A 21,407-nucleotide genomic window follows, 5' to 3' on the forward strand; every position below is an offset into this window, starting at 1 on the left:
GTTGAAGCCAGTACTAACTTGGAAGCTGCATCCCTACTGGAGAGCTTTTGAAGTTCTGGAAGGTACTATGCACACAGTCACCAGTCTTTACTGGATGCAAAACCTGAGAACTACAAAAAGAACTGGTCTGACAAGACATGCCCACTGATGAGACAGCGGCACCCTCGGCATGGGGGGACAAGCAATAACTCTTTCCTTGGTCATAAAGCCCGCTCCACAAGGTGGCGTTATTCACACTTCACACTGTTACTGGGGCCAAGAACCTAAAGCTAAGTAAGTTGTAGGTCCTAAGGGAGGAACCAACTGTTGTTATCCTCTTAAGTAGGCATAGCATCACAATTATCCTAATGACTTATCATTATATCTGTACATTAGTAAAATCATTTTAGAAAATAAAAAAATATTACATAGAATAGAAAAAAATGTTACAAACAGTATGCATTTTCCAAAAATATAGCCACCATTAGCAGTTGGTTATATTTCTCCCAGGTCTCTATAATAGTATGTTTTATCTTTTGGTGAAATCAGGATTATTGTTCACATAGAATTTATAGATAGTTTTAAAATATGGTATTTATATTGGAAGCGTTTTACATGATGCCTACTTTTAGTTTTGATATTTTCTTTGTTAAGTTATAACACTTGTGGCTCTGTTTCTTGTTTCTCAGTCATTATATGATTAATAAGTTGATCATATAAAATAGGTTATCATTTTATGTAGCTTAGTAAAATAATAATTGTGTGTTAATTTACATCTAAAGAGCATGGGGTAATTGACATCATTTAAAGAATCACATTAAAACAGAAATTCAATTAATAGAGTATTAAATATATCAAGCATTTTTGAAAAAAAATGTCTGTAGTGGCTGACATAATTTCCTGAAGGAATAATTTCCCAAACCCTGTTTACTGTGTTGGCATGTCAATATTTCAAGTGCTGGGCCTATTGAGTTTGTACTAGAACACTTTAAAATTGTTTTATATTCAGTTCAGGCATTACCGAAATAGCAACATGCTTTTGGTTACCTAGAAAAATGTATGTCATTAAAATACTCTTTATATGCAACCCTGGGAACATATCCCACGCATAATGTATTCATAAAAAGTTCATTTTATTTACAGCTTGTCACATAATGTATCATAAGGAAGCTCAGTTCTGATACACTTCAGTTGAATTATGTTTTTCTTTTGACAGAATGGGGAAATATATTTGCGAAAATGAATAAACACACCTTGAACTGTCTAATTTTTTTGAGAAGGAGGCAGAGAGAAACACATTAACATTATTCTGTTATTAAGACATCTATAGCAAGAGACATTCTGGACATTTAATGGCTATTTGTTTTCTAAATTGGGTGCCTGAAGTATTTTATGTCAAAACTTGATGGCAGAGACTTTAGGAATCAGTCAACTTGCAGAACATTATTTTTTCAGAGTTGCAGTTTTATAATGCGGACATGGAAAGAATTGTTGGCTTCTCTGGCATCTAGTCTTTTGATGTTTAATTCAAAGGAATTGAGCCATTAATTTTCATAATTGACTGCTATGGCAAATTTTCTGTTACCCACAGTTTGAATAGAAACAGTGCTTGTTGTGTGGGATAGAACAGGTCAGTACAACATTTGAAATTTTGTTTCAAGCCGTATTGGAAGCAGCTAGTCAAATTTGTTCATTTTCCTACTCATCTAGTTTTGTTAATTTGCAAATCAGTAATGGCAGAGGTGACAGAAAGATGGGAGAAGAAATGAGCCTTGCACCTGTTGTGACCTTGCAGATGAGCACCAGTGTCCAGCTATTACAATGCTTCTCCAATGGGGTCTAAATTCCAGTTAGCGTCTGTGTGAACAGCTTACTATCTTTTACAATTTGTGGACCTGTATTATATCTTCCATCTTGTCATCTGGAACTGTGGCCAGAGTTTTGGGAGGGAAAACAAATAAGGCAACTCCCTGAAAATCCTTCGTACTTATAGGAACAAACAAACAAACAAACAAAAAACACCAAGCCAAACACAAAACTCTAAGCATATGCTTCAAGTAAGTACCCCACGGCAGTATCAATTGTGACTACAATCGCTAACAAGGAGGTGGATGTACTTGGCCTTGGGATGCTTAACAGACAAAACTCGTGGACTGCAGATCAAGAAGTTACTAATTCTTGGAGAGCAACTTGCCAACATTAGTTGGGCAGCGTCACTCCTTCAACCACATCTACACACTCTGCTGATTCACGCAACTGCCACTGAGGATGAGGCTCTCAGCACTTTGATGCAACCAAAGCTACCACACACACACACACACACACACACACACACACACACACACACACACACACGAGTTCCAAGTCAACACAACGGCCGCACTTGGCAGAACGATAAATAGAGAAGTTAGAGAAGAATGCTCTTTACAACAATAAAAAATAAAAATAAAAATAAAAATAAATCCATGCGGGAAGTGTTCCAGGCTACCCAAAACCCTCATCTGGCTTTGAAGGTACAGCACACACACAACACACAGACATACATAAAAGCAAAACACCCATATATGTAAAATAATAATTTAAAAATCTATGTAGGAAGTGCAAAGCATAGTAGGTCCAGGACAGCAGATATTGCTGCACATCTCCATGTTTGGTCTGGAGTCTGGGGAGAACTTGACAGTCGTCAGATTCTAGATATTCGTACTGTGTCATGTTAGGAAGACAAAAGAAAAATCCAGACAAAACCAAATACAACTTCTTTTTGCCGTTTGAATTCTAATTTTAAGGCACCTTATGGTACTAAATATTTCGATTCCAGACAAGGAGATAAAAGCTTAAAGATTAAAGCCTTGCACGGGTTATATATATCGTTGGCTTTCTGTAATCTGTGGATTCTCTAAGCAACAGGACACAGCCGTTTACATTGTATTTGGAACCACGTACGCAAACTACGCAAATACCCTTGCCGTTTTATTTCACAGAAGGACGTGAACACAAGGGTCCTGGAATTAATTTTCTGTGGGTCCCGAGGTCCCAAGCATTCTTCTGTTTTCTTATTCTGAAGTTAGTTTTTCTTCTTCAGTGCATCATAATGTGTGGAATGCTAGAAACCCAGCCAGAAAGGGCATTCTCTGCTGAGCATGCCAGGCATCAGTAGAACAGACGGTCTGTCCGTCTGCTTCCGACTCTGGGACGTCACCCCCGCCCCCTCCGTTCATAGGGCATCTGTTAGCCATGGTTTTTAGTTGGTGAAAGCTTTACCCACATCCGGGCTCCTTCCACGGCCTGCAGCCTGCAGCAGCTGTCCCGCTGAGCCCAAGGTGGGTCCCTAAGAAGCTCCGCCCTCCGCCACCGGAACTTCCTCAAGGGCGGGTGGATGTTGGCCCCGGAAGCAAGGTGTTGTGACACCACCCAGACTCACCCTTGTAGTTTCCCTTTAGGGGCCCGTGGAGCATGCCCACTAGCACTGCCCTAGCTTGAGATGACTTCTCAAACCTGCAGAGTGTAGGCTCTTGGATGCTCCAAGGTAGAGTCTGTCACAAAATTTCGGAAAGAATCAAATACACGTATCCAGAGGATGTGGCGGCAAGTCCAACACTTCTTTTTGGGTGGTCCTCCAAATGCCCAAAGTGGCTTATCAAACCTGACTCCGAGAAAAAGCTCCGGATATTTTATATTTCCTCAAGGTAAATATTTAAATCACTGGTAACAATCTTGGGTTACACGGGTAATATACCTTCGATTTTCTAGGATGTTTGTGGTTTATAAGGTATAATTAAATAACATTGACAAAATTTAATCTAAAGGGGAATGCTCAGTTTTTGAGTTTAATATAACGATGGTCTAAATAATTTTCTTGTTACTAATAGAAGAACTCTAGATAATCTGTTGTTTTAGTTTAAGTGAATGTGCATTTAAGCATATATCTAATTATTAAATATAATTATGAAGTATATAGATATTAACTGCAGCTACTAGGGTTTTATCTTATTATTGCGCTTAAAGTACACCATTATTATCAGGAAATGGTGGCTGATACTTTTTAAAAATTGCACTGGTTGCTGGCAAGATTGCTTAGTGGCAAGTGAACTTGCCTTCAAACCTGACGTACCTGCGATTGAGTTGCAGATGTACATGGGAAAGGTGAGAGCCAACTCCTGCAAATAATCCTCTGACTTGAACATTCTTGGCCCCCTCCACATAAAATAAACAAATGTAAAATTTTTAAATTGTACTGGATAAGATTTCATCATATGTCTTCTTTTTAAAAAATGACAATTTTAATAAAATAGCAAATAACATTCTAATTTGGCATATTGTTTCAAACCACTCACTTTTCTGGAAAAAAAATGGAGGTAAATTTGATTTATTTGGGAAATATTCCTGAGGTAACTCAATGTGGTATAAAGTGCTCTTGAGGATACATGTGGAACTGTGGTTCCTAAGGTCAAAGTTCATTATGAGCAGCAAAGACATTTAGGATAGAAGAACAGTAGATGGGAGCACTTCCTGGAGAGAGATGCCCCCAGAGGAGGAGGATGCTAACGCGCATCGGCCTTTTCCTGAGTGCCAAAGTTCTTTTGTGACGTGTGTTTTCTACTTTCAGGCATTTACAAACCTTCTTCACTACAGAGAATTAACAGTAGCTTTTAAATCATATTAGACTTAATGGGACAGGAAACAGTCCACTAGACAGAAGGAATCAGTTTCCTGGAATGCCATACAAATCCAGCTAATATTAGCAAGAAAAAAAAAATGAAGTACTTATATCTACAAGAAAACAGTTTTGGAAAGTTAGAGATCATAGTGACTGCATCATCCCGGGTCTGGAGATGGAACCAGATCATCATTTTAGCCTCTTTATCTAGAAAATATCTCTAGGTCATGGAGGCCTAGGGTGTGGGACATGAAGAAGGCTCTTGATAATCTTGGCAGAGTTGGGACCCTTGTTTGGAGTATGACCATCTGCCTGTACTCACCCGTCGATGCTGAAGTCATCTACTGATGTCTGTGTCAACCCTCTCATTTTGGTTAAGGTTTTTATTATCTTTCTTTCCATACATTTCCCGCCCCCCCCTCCACCTGATTCTTCTCAGTTTCTATAACAACTTGTTTTGACCCCCTTCATAACCTTAGCTGCTTAATTTTCATGGCTTCTTATTATGAATGGCTGTACCATCCTGAAAATGTCCTTTCCAACATGCAGCCAACAACTGCTATTTTCAGCTCACTGCTTCCAAGACAGTTTTTCAACCACATGGGCAGTTGCAGTCTTTCGACCTACATTAATTTTAACATCTGCCCCACTTTCTAGCTCTTGCCTTCGCTTCATTTGTCAAGCTCAGATGACATTGGCCATTTGTTTGCAAGCATCCCTTTCTCCCTCACCTGAGTCTCAGCTTGCTTAGGCTCAGTGACTTGCTTAGATGTACTATGAATTGTGATTAAGGGTGTGTGCTCTGCCCCTGCCCTCATGTAGTTCAGCATCTATCAAGTAGTCAGTGTTGGGTATGCATCTAGCTGCTGTATGCCTCACGCTTCTCTTATCTCAGGGGGTTGTGGGCTTAAAAGCATTGATAAAAATCAAAAGGTTAAGCCAGGAGTTGACACACAATTCAATACGTGTTTCCTGAGCTCTCAGCTGGTGATTGCAGATGAACCCAACAGACAGATCTCTTAATTTTCCTGACAGTTCTTTCCCAGGGGGATCTTTAATAGTGCTGTGATGGAAGCTCCTGTTTCCTTATTGACTTCCCTCTACCCACGGAGATTTCTAAATGATACGTTATTTCATTTTCTCAGGTTTCCACCTCGTCCTGTCCCTCATATTCAGCGGAGGATTTTGCTCCTTACCTCAGCGAGACGGTGAAAGTAGCCAGAGCATCCTTCCTTGCCGAGCTCCCTCTTTCCGCCCTGTGCTCCCTTTCTCCACTTCAGATATATCCATACTTTCTCTTTCTGTTTTCACCATCATCCTATCGTGATTTCTCTCGACTGTAATGGGCTACAATATTAAATCAGCCCAGAAGGGAAACTTCTCTTCTCTCTGGTCCCCAGTAGCTGGCAAAGTGTTTGGCATCCATTACAGCAAGCGTTGTGTCCTTAGTCTCAGCGTTCTCACCAGGTCTTTCCACAAGAGACCATAAGAGCTGTGTTGTGAAGGGAACAAGCAGAACTGGTGGGAATGAGAAAGGTCATTTAGTTTCATTTTGTGCTGAATTCTATTGAACATGAAATGATCCAATGGAAGCAGTTTTACTTACGGTAAATTCAGCTTCCTGAATGTTTGCTGGGCACCGGCGGAGGAAATGGGGAAGAGACTTAAAGATGATGCAGAGCGGACGTGGTGACTTGTTCTCGAAATCAGGCTCCTATCCTACTCTAATTAGTGACTGTGGAACCAGGGTTGTTGGTCATTCCAGTATTTTAATTAAGGCATTTGCCTCCCAGATTGAAATACAGTAAAGAATGAAGTATAAAGGGTATTCAAGTGGGAAATTGCTAAGAAGGTGATAAACTAAACCACAGAACTCAGCTTCCCTCGGCAGTTTTCAGCTTAGCTACCTCAGAGCATCTGAAAAGCCTGCTGCTGTCCTGTCCAACAGGTTTCAGGCCTTTCCAGGCAGCCATGCTAGAATTCATTTGTTGGTACAATTAGATTTTCCTTTCTGAAACTGGGTTTTGTTTAAGAGTAAACTAGGATATAAGGGGATGATTGTGACTTGTTACCAAAAACAAAGCTGACAGTTTAAGCAAATGCTTGATTTAAAAATATCATATTAGGGCTGAAGAGATGGCTCAGCATTAAAGTCTAGGCTCACAACCAAAGATATCATTATAATAAAATTGTTTTAAGCCATTCAGCAGTTTTCTGTTTTATGGCACTAATATTTGAACATAATTTATCTATTTAAGTGTGGGTTGGAGGAGTTCTCTGAACGTTGGAAGACTGGGCAGGCAGTTTACATAAAAACACTCAGAAATGAATGGCAAGAGATCAGCAACCACTTATAAGCGCTAATTATATCTTTGGACATTTTATCTATTGAAATGACCAGATGAGTTGGTCTTACTCTCTTTCACAGGAAGAGAGTGAATCTCAGGAATGACTGACAGGTAGGTTTTCTTTCATGGAAGTAAGAAGCATATGCGCAATGCCTTTACTTCTAAAGGGAACCAAGGAAACCCTAGTTTCTATATGTGACTCTCTTGAGCCACCATCTTGTTTAATCACAGCAGTAGTTAAGAAGTGGTTTGCAACATGAGCCTCACGCTTCATGCTTCCTGTTGCACGATCCTAGTCTGAGTGACATTTTCAATCAGAGAACTTTGCAGTGTATTGTAAAAATGACTTTTTCACTTTTCAGCAATGTGGTTTTGTATGTGATGCCTAAATCCTTGACCTCCTGAGAGCTAAACGCATTAAGCTTTATATTCTTTTTTATTATTATGTTTCTTTTTAAACATATACATTTATATTAATTGCACATGAATAAAATAAACTACATACAGCAGGAAGACCCACGAGACAATCAGGAATTATATAAATGTTACACTCATAATGATTTAGCTATTTGTATTTGGCAAACTTGAAGTAAACATCTTGTTAGGTCTAAATTTCTGAACGAAGATCAATATCTATTATGTCTCATCTCTATTAACTTAAAACATCTATCTTGATCTAAAAACATCTTAACCCCTAACCTAGTAACCTTAATTGTAAGAGTAAACTATCTTTTCTTCAGCCCCATCAGAGACTTGATAAGGAATAAAACTTAAATACCTGAGTGAACTGGAAGTGCAGGTTAGCAGCTTCCAAAATGAAAAAAATGACTGTGACAGTTTACTGCCTGAACAGTCACCTAACACTCTCTAAAACGTTGGAGCCTGGGCCTAATGTACCTGACAGACATATTTGTGAGGCAGCAACTATTGAGGAATTGATTACCCTGTCTTGCCTGCATCTAAACTTGCCTATTTTTAGGCAGAATTCTGTGGCAGAAATGAGGACATTTTGCCTAGTGGCTTGTTTGCCACATTTGAAGCCAACTCCAGAAGGAGGGAGGTTCTCTGATGCTCATCATATTCTTTGAGGTAGGCTGGGTGTTGCCAGGAGTTAGCTTGTCTTGTTGTCAAAGAATCTTTAGAATAATAAAAAACATCTTTAAATGCCATATTCTGTAGGTCTCTGCGGCTTTGGAAAACCTTATTTAACTATTTTATCTTATATATCTATAGAATCATATCTATCTGTTAGACCTAGAATATATATTCTTGTGATAAAATTAGTCTTGTATTTGACATGACTATGATTTGCATCAATATACAAAATTCAATACCATTGAATTAAAAAACAACCTTATTTGTGAGTAACAATTAAGGCCATGAGATGAGGAGTGGATTCAATAATCTACATTTTGTTCTATCCTCTCTCTCTGTAAAAGACCAATAAAACTTATAACCAACTCCTGAGGAAAATAAGCATCTGAAAACCAAGAGACTAAACAGAAACCTCTCTAGAGGAAATGGGATGTCATTCTCTTAAAGTTTATTTAGGTTGATTTAGGGCAAATAATACCTTTGAAGACCCACCCACCCCCAAATTGGGGAAAATGGTTAAGTAAGCCAGGGATAACATTTGTGGTCCAAATATTGTGAAATTCCACTCTTAATAGGAGTCCTGTGTGGCACAGTCTGAAATGCTGGACCAATTGGGATCAGAAGCTGTCTACAGTGCTGTCCTGTTCTGATAGGTGACAGCAACTGAGACACCTGTGGTTGGAACATGGAGGGTGTAGGATGACAGCATCTGGCTTGCTGAGAGGAATGAATCCTGTCAGGTCTCATCCAGCATCGGTGTCTGGTTCTTTTGTTCTAAAAACATAATTTCTCACAAGCATTATACAGTTCTAACATTATGATCTATGAGGTGTGCGGGATGCACAGAGCAAGTAAGGGGGGGTTCTCTGCTCATTGTATGAGCAGAAGTAAGACATCTGCAAATCTTCCTTCATGCCATACTAACAATGGCCTCTAATTATAAGTCATAGAGAATCTGTGACCAACATGAAGCCTTGTCTATGCATTGGCATTCATATCTCAGCCAGTCTCAGAGCTGTTCCCATGTAGTAGGATTAACAATATTAGTTACTTGCTTGTTCTGCAGTTTGATTTCTTTACATCCCCATTGTAGCCCCCTCCCTTATCACTTCCTGATCCCACCTCCTCTCTCATCACCTTCCGATCCCATTCCCTCCGTCATCCCCTTTCTCTCCCTTCCCTAGTCCTTACAGAGGGGATCCCTCCTCCCCTAATGTCTGACCTCAGCTTAGCCAATGTCCTCTGTACTACCTGTAACTTCTTCCTCTGTGGCCTGGAAGGCCACCCTGTGAGGGTGGAAGTGAACAACATTAGGAGGCCTGAGTCCTTGTCAGAAGTAGTCCCTACTCCCTATATTGTGGGACCTCCCAAGAACTAAACAAACTAAGCTTTATACTCTTATACCTGTTTATTTATGCTTCAGAAACGAGTTTATAAAATTATTGGTCTTTGCCTAAGAAAATGGAGATGCCAGGGAGTAGATGTTTGATCACTGTGCATACCGAAAGGTCACCCTGACAAGTCTCTGTCCCATCATCTGAGCCCCAACAGATGTTGGCCATCTTGAGCTTTCTGCTTTTCTTTAGAAATCATTACATTTATTTGTTGGCAAAAAGTTGGTAAATGATTTTTGATTCTTTGTGTAGTCAAGCATGTTAATGTAGGGGCCAGTCTCTATAAATGTAGCCAAAAATATCTCATACAAACAAAACAAAACAAAACTACAAGCCTGAAGCAGAGAGCTTAGCCATTCAAGTGTTTGTGGTGTAAGCTAGGACCTGAATTTGATTCCTAGCACCCACGTTAAGAAGCCAGGAATGGCATAAGCACTTGTAATTCCAGTGCAGGGGAGGCAGAGACAGGCAGATCCTTGGCACTCCAAGCCAGTCTAAGACCCTATGTCCAAAAAGGGAAGAAACCAACCAACAAAACAACACTCATCCTCCCCAACAAAAAAATAACCAGGGGAGGACTCCTGAGGATTGATGCAAACTGTTGACCTCTGCTCCATGTGCACGAACACTCACACACACCTCCTCTTCCTGCACCTCTCATAGAACCCTGGAATACATACAGACTCAAATATACCTCCTCCTTCCTGCTCCTCTCACAAATTCCCTTCTACGGCTGCTGCTTGAATGTGCTGCAACCAGATACTTATGCTTTAGTCAAGGGCGTGTCGGGAACTAGGAGCCAAGAAGATCACACTGAGAGTCAGGGTATCTTCCTGGAAATCTGTCGAAGACCAGCTCTGACAGTATGTTCAGCAATCCAAGGAGGGGGTATGGCGTTGGTGACGAATGTAAAGCAGGCACACACTTGATGGATGAAGCAAGCTCCATTGTTCAAGCTCCAGCAATTCCACATACGTGTACGCACGCGCGCGCGCGCGCGCGCACACACACACACACACACACACACACACACACAGATATTTGATGGATGGAGCAAAGTTCCAACAACCTTATCCCCTCTCCCCCTCACTCCATGCCCCGGTTTATATACCTAACTTTTCTTTAAGTGAACAATTACAATGAATATACGTAAGAAAAAAGTGTTCCTAATACCCTCATGTGATCAAATGTTTTATGTATTATGGATGAAAAACAAATTACTATCAAGAACCCACAGCCATTTGTAACTAAGCAACTTGTTATAGATTAACAAAGTGTAAGCAAGCAAGGTAATTAGTCAGTTTCTTGTACTCTCAGGCTACCAATTTGAGGTTACAAATAATTAATTAATTTATTATTTATCTTAAAAACTAATCTTATAAAAATCTTAAAAGAATCACAAATCTAATTTTTTGTTTTGTTTTTGAAACAGGGTGTCTCTGTTAGCCTTGGCTCTCCTGGACTCACTTTGTAGACCAGGCTGGCCTCGAACTCACAGAGGTACGCCTGCCTCTGCTTCCCCAAGTGCTGGGTTTAAAGGCATGCACCACCTCTCCCACTTATCTAAACTTTTATATAAAAAACAATCAGTCATTTCTACTTCAAAGCCTCAGGTGAACATCTACTCAATGATGATATTTTTAAAAATTGAATCATGTCAGGAAGCTGTGGGCAAAAATGGGTACAAGAAATTATTCATCACTTTGATCATTAGTCCTACATTAGCAAGAAAGGCATGTCAGTTGGTACAACTGGGCTGCCATTGCTCTTGTTCCTTGACCTCAAAAAATCCTTAGTTCAACTATTAAGAGTGTGCCTTTCTGAAATTCAAATTGTTCCCTAAGGTTTTCTACATCAAAGCCACTAGTGAAAGCATCTTAACTTTACTAGCAATCTGCATCTCCAGATTCTTTTGAAGGGTGGTGTTCACTGCTAACAATCTACACCTCTGAGTCCTTTCTGAGGGGGATGGATGAATCACTAATCTGCTCCAGGAGCAATGCTTGAAAAAGATCAGTCACTATTATTGTAGGTGCCAGTGACACTGCCCAGTGAGGTGCTGGAAGCCCCCTTAGAGTTTTCATACAACTCATAGATGATGAAGGATGTGGTGACGATGCTCCACAACAGCATGGAGTCCTCAGTCCTGGGCTCTGCCTCCTGAGGCACACGCATGGTGCTTGTGCTAATTGGTGGGCCACATTCCATGAGTTCTAAGGCCCTTTGTTGTTCCTCCTTCCTGGGACCTGGCAGAAATGATTGTATTTTCTAGCTTTATTTTAGGGAGGGAGGGTTGGGGTTTCCATCACGGAAGCAAGCTGCTTCTTTAGTTATCTTTGCTTAAAGAAGTGGAAAAATAAGGTTTTTATTAGAGAATCAAACAAACAGATAAACAAACACACTTCTGGAAGGTTCTTACCACTACAAAATTGTAAATGGGAAAAAGAATAGGAACAACTTTTATCTGTTTGGTCAAAAGTTGAAATTATAAGGAAAGATTCTCTAAGCACCTTTAAAACTCTTTATTTGGGGTTCCTTCAGCCTCTACCTCCCTTCCAACCCTCCACCCCTAGGCAGGAGAGAAGAAAACGTTAAGGGACAGAGGACACGGACCTCTTTAGACTTTAGCTCTGGCTGGTTAGCGTTGTCAGGGTCATTGGGAAAATACCAGTCAGTCTCAGCCATTAGGATGTCTAGCAGCCCAGCAACAGCAAATGGCAAATGAGGAAGCAGGAATTACAAGCAGCCTTCTTCCTCCTTCATCCCCTGTCCCCCCACCCGCTTCTGTCTCTCCTATACCCTCTCAGAATTAAACTATCTCCAGCTGGCTTAAGACCACACCCCCCTGAGCCATAGGAGGCTGTTATCAGCTGTGGACAAATTTAAAAGTAACTCCATATCCCACACTTGGGATTAAAAACATAAAACTTATTTACATAACATAATTTAGTTTTTAAAGGAATCAAAACCTCCACTACAAGATTCAGAACTGAAAATCCCCAAACAGGAGCTTGATAAAGGATAGTTGTGAATAAACCAATTGCTTGCTGCTGGTGTGGGAGTCTTCAGGAGACCTTTATAGTTATTTTTCTTAGGTGTTTAGCACTTTGGCACAACTGATACCTGTAAATGCAACTAATTTCACCCCCAAAATACATTGAGTGCATGCTTTCCTGTGGCTGGTGAGGGATTGAGCTAGCCTTACTTTTCAAAGAGCCGATTAGCCTGTAAGAGTAAACAAATAAATGACTTTTAATAATGATGCAGAAGGTGATAAATTCAGTGGGATTATTGTTGACAATCCCATGGATTGGAGTTAAGAATTCCCAGGGCATTCCTGAATCAGACTGGGTGTTTATAGAGAGAGCTAGTGAGGGAGGGCGATGCCCTTCTAATGTGGGCAGCCCTGTCCCAAAGCTTGGGGCTCTAGCCCTTAATAAGTAGGGGAAAAGGAGGAAGTCTTTCTCTCAGTGTCTGAATCCATGGAGCCATTCAGTATTGCTACCATAGCCCTGAGCTGTGCCTCCCACCATGCCTTCCGGGGTATGATGTGTACCCTAAACCATGAGCCAGAAACACACCCCTTTTCTCTTAGATTACCTTTCTCAGGTATTTGATCATAGTAGCAAGGAAAGTAAGTAACACAAGTTGCACATTAGGATGTGAGCGAAATGCCAGGGGCGATCAGCAGGAGAGGGTGTTTAGATCTATAGATGGATGGGCATTCTGTGCACTCTCCTTCCCCCCGCCCCCGGGCTTTATGAGATCCACAGGAGTCAGGGAAGCGGGGTGAAAGACATGCTGGAGGGTAAGGCTCACCCAGGATTGCACATTTGTGTCAGCCCACTGACTTGAGGAAATGAATGGAAAATATTCAATCCTTTCTCCTTCTGTTTAAGTGTCTGTGAAGTATCCCAGGAGCTCTCAGAACTGTGAGTTCTCACAGTGGCCTAGGCCCCACCTGGCACTTGTGAGCTTTCTTCTGCCTTAAAACAATCTGGGACTATAGTTCCTAAGTGTCCCGAGGAGAAGCTATATGACGTATTTAGGGTGTATATACCCATATCTCTTTTTTTCTTCCTGAGGCTACCAAGTAATTCCTAGTGGTGTTTTGATGAATTGGGTGGAAGAAAGAAACATGTGCTCCTTCCTTCTGTCCTTCTTTATACACACACACACACACACACACACACACACACACACACACACACTAGCTCATTCCCTTCTTTCTGATGACAGATGTTGAAGGATATATTTTCATATTAACTTATAGAAACTGTGCCTTAGACAAGCTCCATGTTTCCTTTCTTTTTAAAAAGAGGAATGGAAAAGATGAGACCTCCACACTTATTCTTGTCCCAGCCTTTATCCTCTGTTCAGACTGGTTCTCTGTTTCCCGGGAAACCACTAATAAAGACACCTTGTATCTTTCTGATTCTGTAAGGTAGACAAATATCCTGGCTCCTAGATAACATAGGATGATGGAGACATTTACTGCTTGACACATGTTCCAGACTACAGCCTTTTGAAATAATCAATCATTAAATGAAGCAGGAATTGACCATGAAATTCAATCCAATTTCTTTTCTAATGGGATTGAAGTTTCCCTTGATACTTTTCTCCACAAGGTGGCGCTGAAGTCCTTCTGATTGTTTGGACTGCACTAGCAAAGAGTCCTCCTTTCCTCTTTCTTACGTATCAAAATGCTGAATACGAAAGAACATAAAACTGCCACTTCAGAATGGGCCACATTCAGCACATAATTTTGGTGATGCCCATAATTATAACCATATGCCAGCCAATAACCTGAATTGGTACACCACAAACTCCAAACAAATGAGGTGACAGGCTTCTAGAGTAGTGTTTTTACCTGAATAATTATTTATCTAGAAAAATAAAGATAGCTAAACATAATGTCTAGTTAAAAATAATTTAAATGGAGTCATGAATAGCATAATGATAGTTTTATTCTTACTTGTGGTTCAAATGGACCCAAGTCACTGGGCGATTTTAGAAGCCTAAAATGGTAACGACAATGGTAGGTCATTACTGTAGTTCCCCCATGACCTCACAGAGCTCCTCCATGACCTCACAGAGCTCCCCCATGACCTCACAGAGCTCCCCCATGACCTCACAGAGCTCCTCCATGACCTCACAGAGTTCCCCCATGACCTCACAGAACTCCCCCATGACCTCACAGAGCTCCCCCATGACCTCACAGAGTTCCCCTGCCTCTGCCTCCCAGGTGCTGGGATTAGAGGTGCCCTGGGCCTTCCTTCCTTTCTCTGTGATAATGCATCATGGCTACCATTAGCTGTGTCAGTTTAGTTTATCAGCCCAGTCTTAGAATAGTTACACCCCCGCAGAATCTTTCCAGAAGAGTCCAAGTGAATTCTTCAGGAGAACAAAATCTCCCTATTTCATTGTAATTCTTCAAACCTAACAATAAAACAAAAACTGCTTGGAAATCTGTTCAGAAGACATAGATTTGCAAGTATGTTATTTTTGAGATTTTCTTTGACTGTGTTGGGTCCATTTAGTGGGATTTATAATTGACCCCAAACACTACAGATTTCATTAATATTGGAATATGACCTCCTTATGAGACATTTACTAAATAAAAAGTCCAAGTACCAACTCATAAATCAACTGACATGTGAAATTCTTAATTATGTCTAATTAGTATGTTTACAATACGTTGACATCCATAAACTCGCTTAAGTTGTCAGTGTCTGAGACAACAGTTTGTGTGTATGGATTGTACATTTGTAGGAGTGACATTCTTAATGTGCTAATTGCAAAAGAGGCTGAGTGGTGGTTCACTTTTCTCCTGCTCACTTAAGAGTCTGAGTACACATTAGTGGGTCAGCCCATGCTCTTAGCTATACTTGAAAGAGTGAATTAATTTACACTCATATTATTACTACTAGTAGTTTTATATTTGAAAGCATACTGTGTTGTTGGTACATCAGACCTCCGTTTAATTAATTCACACAATAGTGAGTGGTACAGAGTGGCTAACGTTACTTGGTTTCACGAGTGATGACACTGAGACGTCAAGAAACTCAGCTAGTCTACTGAAAGGGAGGCAGCTGGTGAGTGGGGCCTGGCCTCTTGTTGCCACTGCCCGTGATTTTGCAGCAGAGCCCTGCATCGCGTATGTAACTGTCACGTCAGGTAGCGTTTTGTGAACTGCGCTGACTTAGGATGAATTGTCATGTTGTAATGGGTAAGCAAGAGCTTGGCTCCACAAGTGTGCTGTCTGCTTAGGGCACAGCAAGGGTGTTTGTGAAGGGGATTTGTCACGTTTCTGTGCTTCAGGGAGCAGGCCAAAGCATCTCATAGAGGTTCTAGAATTTTTATAGAAAGAGACAAAGGTTCTGGAAGTGGGGGACAAGGCAGCCCCATTTTGTTTCTCCTTTCTCTTTCTTATCTTTTAGTCTCACTTAAGTAATTTTAAAATACTTGTATCCTATCAAGTTTGCTATCTCATCACAGACTTGGTCAAAGTTGAAATGTTTCCGTTCTAAAATACTTAAAGAATGGGTTTTCCCCCCTATGTACTCAGTAAGCTAAAAATTGTACTGGAAGGGCTTTTCATGTTAGCTGGGAAGATTTTCCTCCTAGTCTCTTGTAAGTACCTAAATTTATTGAAGGGATCATAGCTGAGACTAGTTTTAAAGAGTGAATAGGCTATCCCCTTGAGATGGCCTTGAGTCAAGTAAAGCATTTAGGAAAGAATTAAGTCCTTAAGGTTGATTCTAACGTGAATGTAACCCCAGTCTTAGCGTTCTTGAATGAATGATAAAGGCCCGGAAGCCAACTTGGGCCGTGCCAGGACCACACAGACTGTAACAAAGGTACAAACTGGGCAGTGTGCACCAGGTGATGGAAGGCCTCTCGACCCAAATGGATAGGCTGGATCATTTGTGCCGTCACTTGGTTATAAATCTGTCCAACCTCTGTCTGACTGTTACGTAGTAATTATGGCAAATTCAATTCAGTATTGATTTAAACCTCTTTTACAGATACCATGTGAAGCACTGAAAGCCTTCGCCTGTACACAGATTTAATAATCTATGTGTTTGCTCGAGCATGTAATTATATATTATGGCACCATAGATTCTATCACTTTGGGCTGCCGTCTTTTTTTTTTTTTAATTCAGTTTGTTTTGGTGGGTGGTAATCTGTCAGTTGGTAGGGGTGGGGGTGGGCTACTCCAGTGACTGAATTGTTCAATTTGTTTTGCTTATGGGAATTGGTGTGTGGTTTAGATATAACCACATATTTAGTAAACAAAATGTGATGGCACACCATACAGCTGTCTAGGAAACAGTAATGAAAGCTTCTATGATTTTCAGCACAGGCTGCATATATTAGGTTCTTGGTGGAAAGCAAACCTTGTAAGTTGGTTCTTTAAATATTGATTTTTCTAGAAGAAGAGCAAAACCAGGAATTATCTCAGGAAAATCAGTATTGTTTCTGCTCTTTAGTTTCCATCTATGTAAGGCAATTTATAGGTGATGGCTTCTAAATTTATTAGTAATACCAAAGTTTTATAATTTAAGGAGTTGGGTTACCTCCTGATCCTGAGACATTTAAGAGTTCCACTCTTAAGTTTCATATTTAGTCATGCATAACAAATAGACAATAAATGCAATTAAGCAAACAAAAACATATAGAACATCATAGCATGTCAAGCCCATGTCATTCGATGCCTGGTTATCAAGGATAGAATATTTTCTGGGCACTAGCATGCAGTCCATGGGCTGGGAGTGCAATGGATGAAGGGCAGTATTTCATATAGTTCACAAGCATTGTGGGGGAAATACACAATAAACTTATGAGAACCACAATAAATATAGGTAGTAGCAAGTACCTTGCAGGACAATAAGACAGTATGGGCCGAGGAGGCGGTTCTTCCATATGAAGATTAAATGTTGTAGTAGTCCATGCGTTGGAAAAAAAAAAAACCAAAAGCAAAGATCTTGATGTTGCACGTAGGCTATCATTTCCCCCTTTTTTAAATTAAAGGATTTTATTGTGTGATATCGCGTAATATAAAACCATATTTACATCTATCTAACCTCACAGGAATGATTCAAAAATAGCACTACTAGTGATTCAAGTATTCATTTTGAATAAAGGAAGATGGCTTTGTCTAATTCCAGGTCATCATTTTCAAGAGACTCAGTGACAGATGGCTAGTGAGTACAGAAGTGGTTTGAGGTAAAGCAGCAAATGCTGAACACTGTTTGAAGGGTGTGAAATCTTCTGTGTTTTGACTACATGTTTCTAAGTGCCCCATGTATGTAGTACCTTCAGTAACCAAGAGAGGGCGCCAGATCCCCTGGAACAAGAGTTACAGGTGATTGTGAGCTACCATGTGGGTGCTAGGAACCAAACCCAGGTCCTCTGAAAGAGCAGTTAGTGCTCTTAGCCACTGAGCCACATCGCCATGCCTTTCCCACCCCCCACTTTTGGATTTTGTTTGCAATAGGAACTGAGAGAAAATCTTAACTACAAATGTAATTGTCCCGTTATCAATGTGTGTCTTCAGATCATGGGCTTTGGTCCTAACTTAGTCAAAAATTCCTTTTCTTCTCTGGTGTGAATAGTGATATTATACTTTGTTCTCTTTGGAATTCATTTCTGAAAGTACTTCATTAAAGCAGAACTATCTGTTCTTGCTCACAAATTAAAGACTGCAACTATCCCAAAGTGCATTTTGAGAAGCAAGAAGCAAATATGGTAATCACCAAGAGGAGACAAAATGCATGCATAACCTATTTTTAGAAAATTCCAATGTATATATAAACTCTTTTTTATTCCATCAGTTTCTGGAATGGGTGGAGCTAAATCTCTATTTTGTGATAAGGAATTATGTATCTGTGATTTTTTTTCCCCTCAAGGTTTGTGGTATTATGAGCTAAGGAGAATGCAGATAGGCCCATCAAAGAAAGAGCTTACATTACTATAAGATAAATGAATGTCCTAAATACGACCTCCTATGGTAACAAAGAGAAAGAGATTTTTGAATTGAAGTGCATGGATGTAGGACCAGTGATGTCTTAGAAGGATGACGTCAGCAGGGCCTTTCTCCCTCTGGAATCTGTAGGAGGAGACCGCGCCTCCACCTTCTACCTTTTGGTCTTTGCTAGCCCCTCTTCGAAAGATATTTGGGCAGTTAATTCTTGTCACCTATTAAAGTGAACTAGCTTACACTAGGTAATGTTTGTGTTAATGATGATAAACAATTTCTAACTTGATACAACATTCACTCCCAAGTATAAAAAAATGAATCATTACATTTCAATGGTACATGCTGGCTTGAAATAAAGAAAATTATAACAGCGATACAATTAGCCATAGTAGAATGTGTTGGGGGCAAGAATATTTTTGAACTTGTTTCCCCATCTTTGCAAAAAGATAATAAAGCAGGTGATACTTTAAGATACCCAAAACCCCCGAATTCCCACACTTTTGTATGATTAACATAATATTAAATTTATAAGTGATAATGAAAATACATGAGATTATTTATGTTATGATTTATAATCAGTGGCTGAATCTGAAATGACAGATGAGAATACAATTGAAGTGTTTTACAAAGCAAGACTCTCTAAAGATTGGTTATAAATAAATTTGCTTTATATAGAATAATAAAGGAGCCTAAAATTTGTAATTCTCCCTCTGAATTAAGTAGACTTTAGATTTCATAAACAGTCCCCAATGCCAGCCTTTTCAGAAGCAGTTTCTGAAAGAAAATGTGTTGTTGCTTCCTGCGTGTGTTTTCACACCCCTGCGACCTAGTGCTAGCTCTGTGAATTAGTCATGCTATTAAGTCATTGCTGGTTCTTGCCGATCTTTGAGGCCCGGCCATCTCAAATATCCAAACACATAGCAGGGGAAAAATAAAAAGACCTGGAGTTGAGAAGGCAATAGAGTTTTTATCTTGGGACAGTAACGTTTCTTGGTTTTATTTGTGTCTATGTAAAGGAAGCATGGATGCTGTAAGGCAAATAGATTTCTTCTGTGAGGAATGTTTATTCAAAACTTGAAAGTGACAAGTGGAAAGAGAACTTGCTCAATAATTCAGCCATTGTAAGTTTATCATTGATAGACACAAGTGAAACCTCTTAAAAAATTTAATCCTTATTAGATTTAGGTTCTCCAAAGATTCAGAAGATGTGGTTTTCAATAGGTGTTTGGTTAAAAAAAAAACAGCAGAGAGGAGAAAGTCCATGAGATAAAAATAGAGCTCATGCAGAGACATGAAGTTAAGGATGCATCATAGCACACAGTTCAAGATCTTGCCCCACGTCTTATTTCTTGTCGTCTTTGGTCAGTGCTGGAGATTTCAGTCACCACCAATGGAACTGTGGTCCCTCAGATTTGAGTCCTAGCCTCTACCAAGACTCACATTTGCCTGTGACCTTCCTTCTCAGCACTAGGAGTGATGTTTTGTTGGCACCTCAACTCAACATTGTTAACAAGAACTCTTAACCATTCCCACACTTGATGAAAAGGCCACTTGACAGCATGGATCAGAACTCTTGTCCTCACCTTTCACTTTTCTGTACATCTCATGTTGACCACAGCCTTTGGATTTCCCCCGCCCCCTTATATCCAGTGTCTTGCTCTGCTTCCCCCTCTTCCCCCTCCCAGGCTTCTGGAATAATCGTGACTCATCCCTGCATAGCTACTTTGGCCTGGCAAATATGCATGTCAGTGTGTAGCCAGACGTTGTAGACAAGAAGTTTAGAGCAGAAGTGAGCATTCATTTCCCTTCTGAAAACTGCAGAACGTTCTTGTTCTTTAATTGAAGACGTACAAGCTGGTCTGCAGCTCGTGCTGTGATCTGTCCTTGTCTTCTTACCAGAGCTCTCTTGATTACCTCCTGTCACTCCTTGGGCCTCAGACACCTGAGCTGCAGATTTCTTCCCTGTGCCACAGGCCTGCCATATTATCATTTTCCTTGTATAAAATATTCCTCTATGGCTATCTTTAAGTGAACTCTTACTACCCTTGGGGATCAGTTAACTCCTACACATTACTCTGCACCAAAACTGGTCATCATTTACCATATAGATCACTTAGTGAAGGGCACATGTCTGTAGTAAGTGCCCTTCATTCGACTTCACTTTCCGTCTAGCCATTTGTCCATTCACCCAAGAAGCATGGTTGAGCGGTCTGCGTGTCATGTGTTCGTCTAAAGTCTGGCCCTGGATCAAGGAGAGAAATGAGTGGGTTAATTTCAGACAACCCCATTATGAAGAAAATAGACTGTTGTACTAGGGATGGTTTGAGAGGTACCTGTGTTAGTGTGTTGGCTGTTGTAGCCGAGTGGCTAGTGTGTGGCCGATCTGTTCTGCAGCTCTTGGCTTCTCTATAAAATGTGGCTCCCAAGAACGTTGTTGTGCTTGCCCACACAGTTTCTCCACACTTGGTCAGTGCTCAGCACTTAGCAGATCTAATAAACGCTGCTGCCTGAGTGACTCCCACTACTGGCTTCCCTTCCAGGAGCTAATGCAGCCAAGTACTATGCATTAGCTGGGTTAAAACAATGGAAATGTATTTTTCCATAGTTCTGCAGACCAGGAGCTACCAAGGCAAGTGTCAGCAGGGCCCATCGCCCTTTGCGGTCTCTGGCAGTTGCCCACTTCTTTTCCTTGTACCTTTGCTGTTTGTCTGTAGCTAGGCTGTAACTTCACGACTTCACGCTGTCTTCACCGTGCCTTCCTCCGTGTGTTTGGTCAGCTCCTTGTACAAATGTCCTTTTTTCTTACAAGAATATGAATCACTGACTAGAGCCATTCTACTGTGCCCTCATCTCAACTTGATCACATTCAAATAATATTGCGTTGACAGGAACGGGGTAGAGGATATAAGGTGAAGATCCAGCCTATCTTTTCAGAGATACAATTAAAAATT

At 40.5% G+C, this 21,407-nt stretch overlaps 1 protein-coding gene across 1 annotated transcript in view; it reads left to right on the forward strand.

The window, feature by feature from the left end:
* The first annotated feature begins 3,504 nt into the window (after positions 1-3,504).
* The window catches only part of NELL2 (neural EGFL like 2), a 355,587-nt gene continuing 337,684 nt past the window's right edge, over positions 3,505-21,407 (forward strand). Inside the window, exon 1 of the mRNA XM_084747853.1 lies at positions 3,505-3,665. The gene's annotated coding sequence lies outside the window, so the exon portion shown is untranslated. The remainder of the gene's footprint in view (positions 3,666-21,407) is intronic.

Source organism: Acomys minous (genome assembly GCF_964271855.1).
Source record: "Acomys minous genome assembly, chromosome: 12".
Taxonomy (NCBI): Eukaryota; Metazoa; Chordata; class Mammalia; order Rodentia; family Muridae; genus Acomys; species Acomys minous.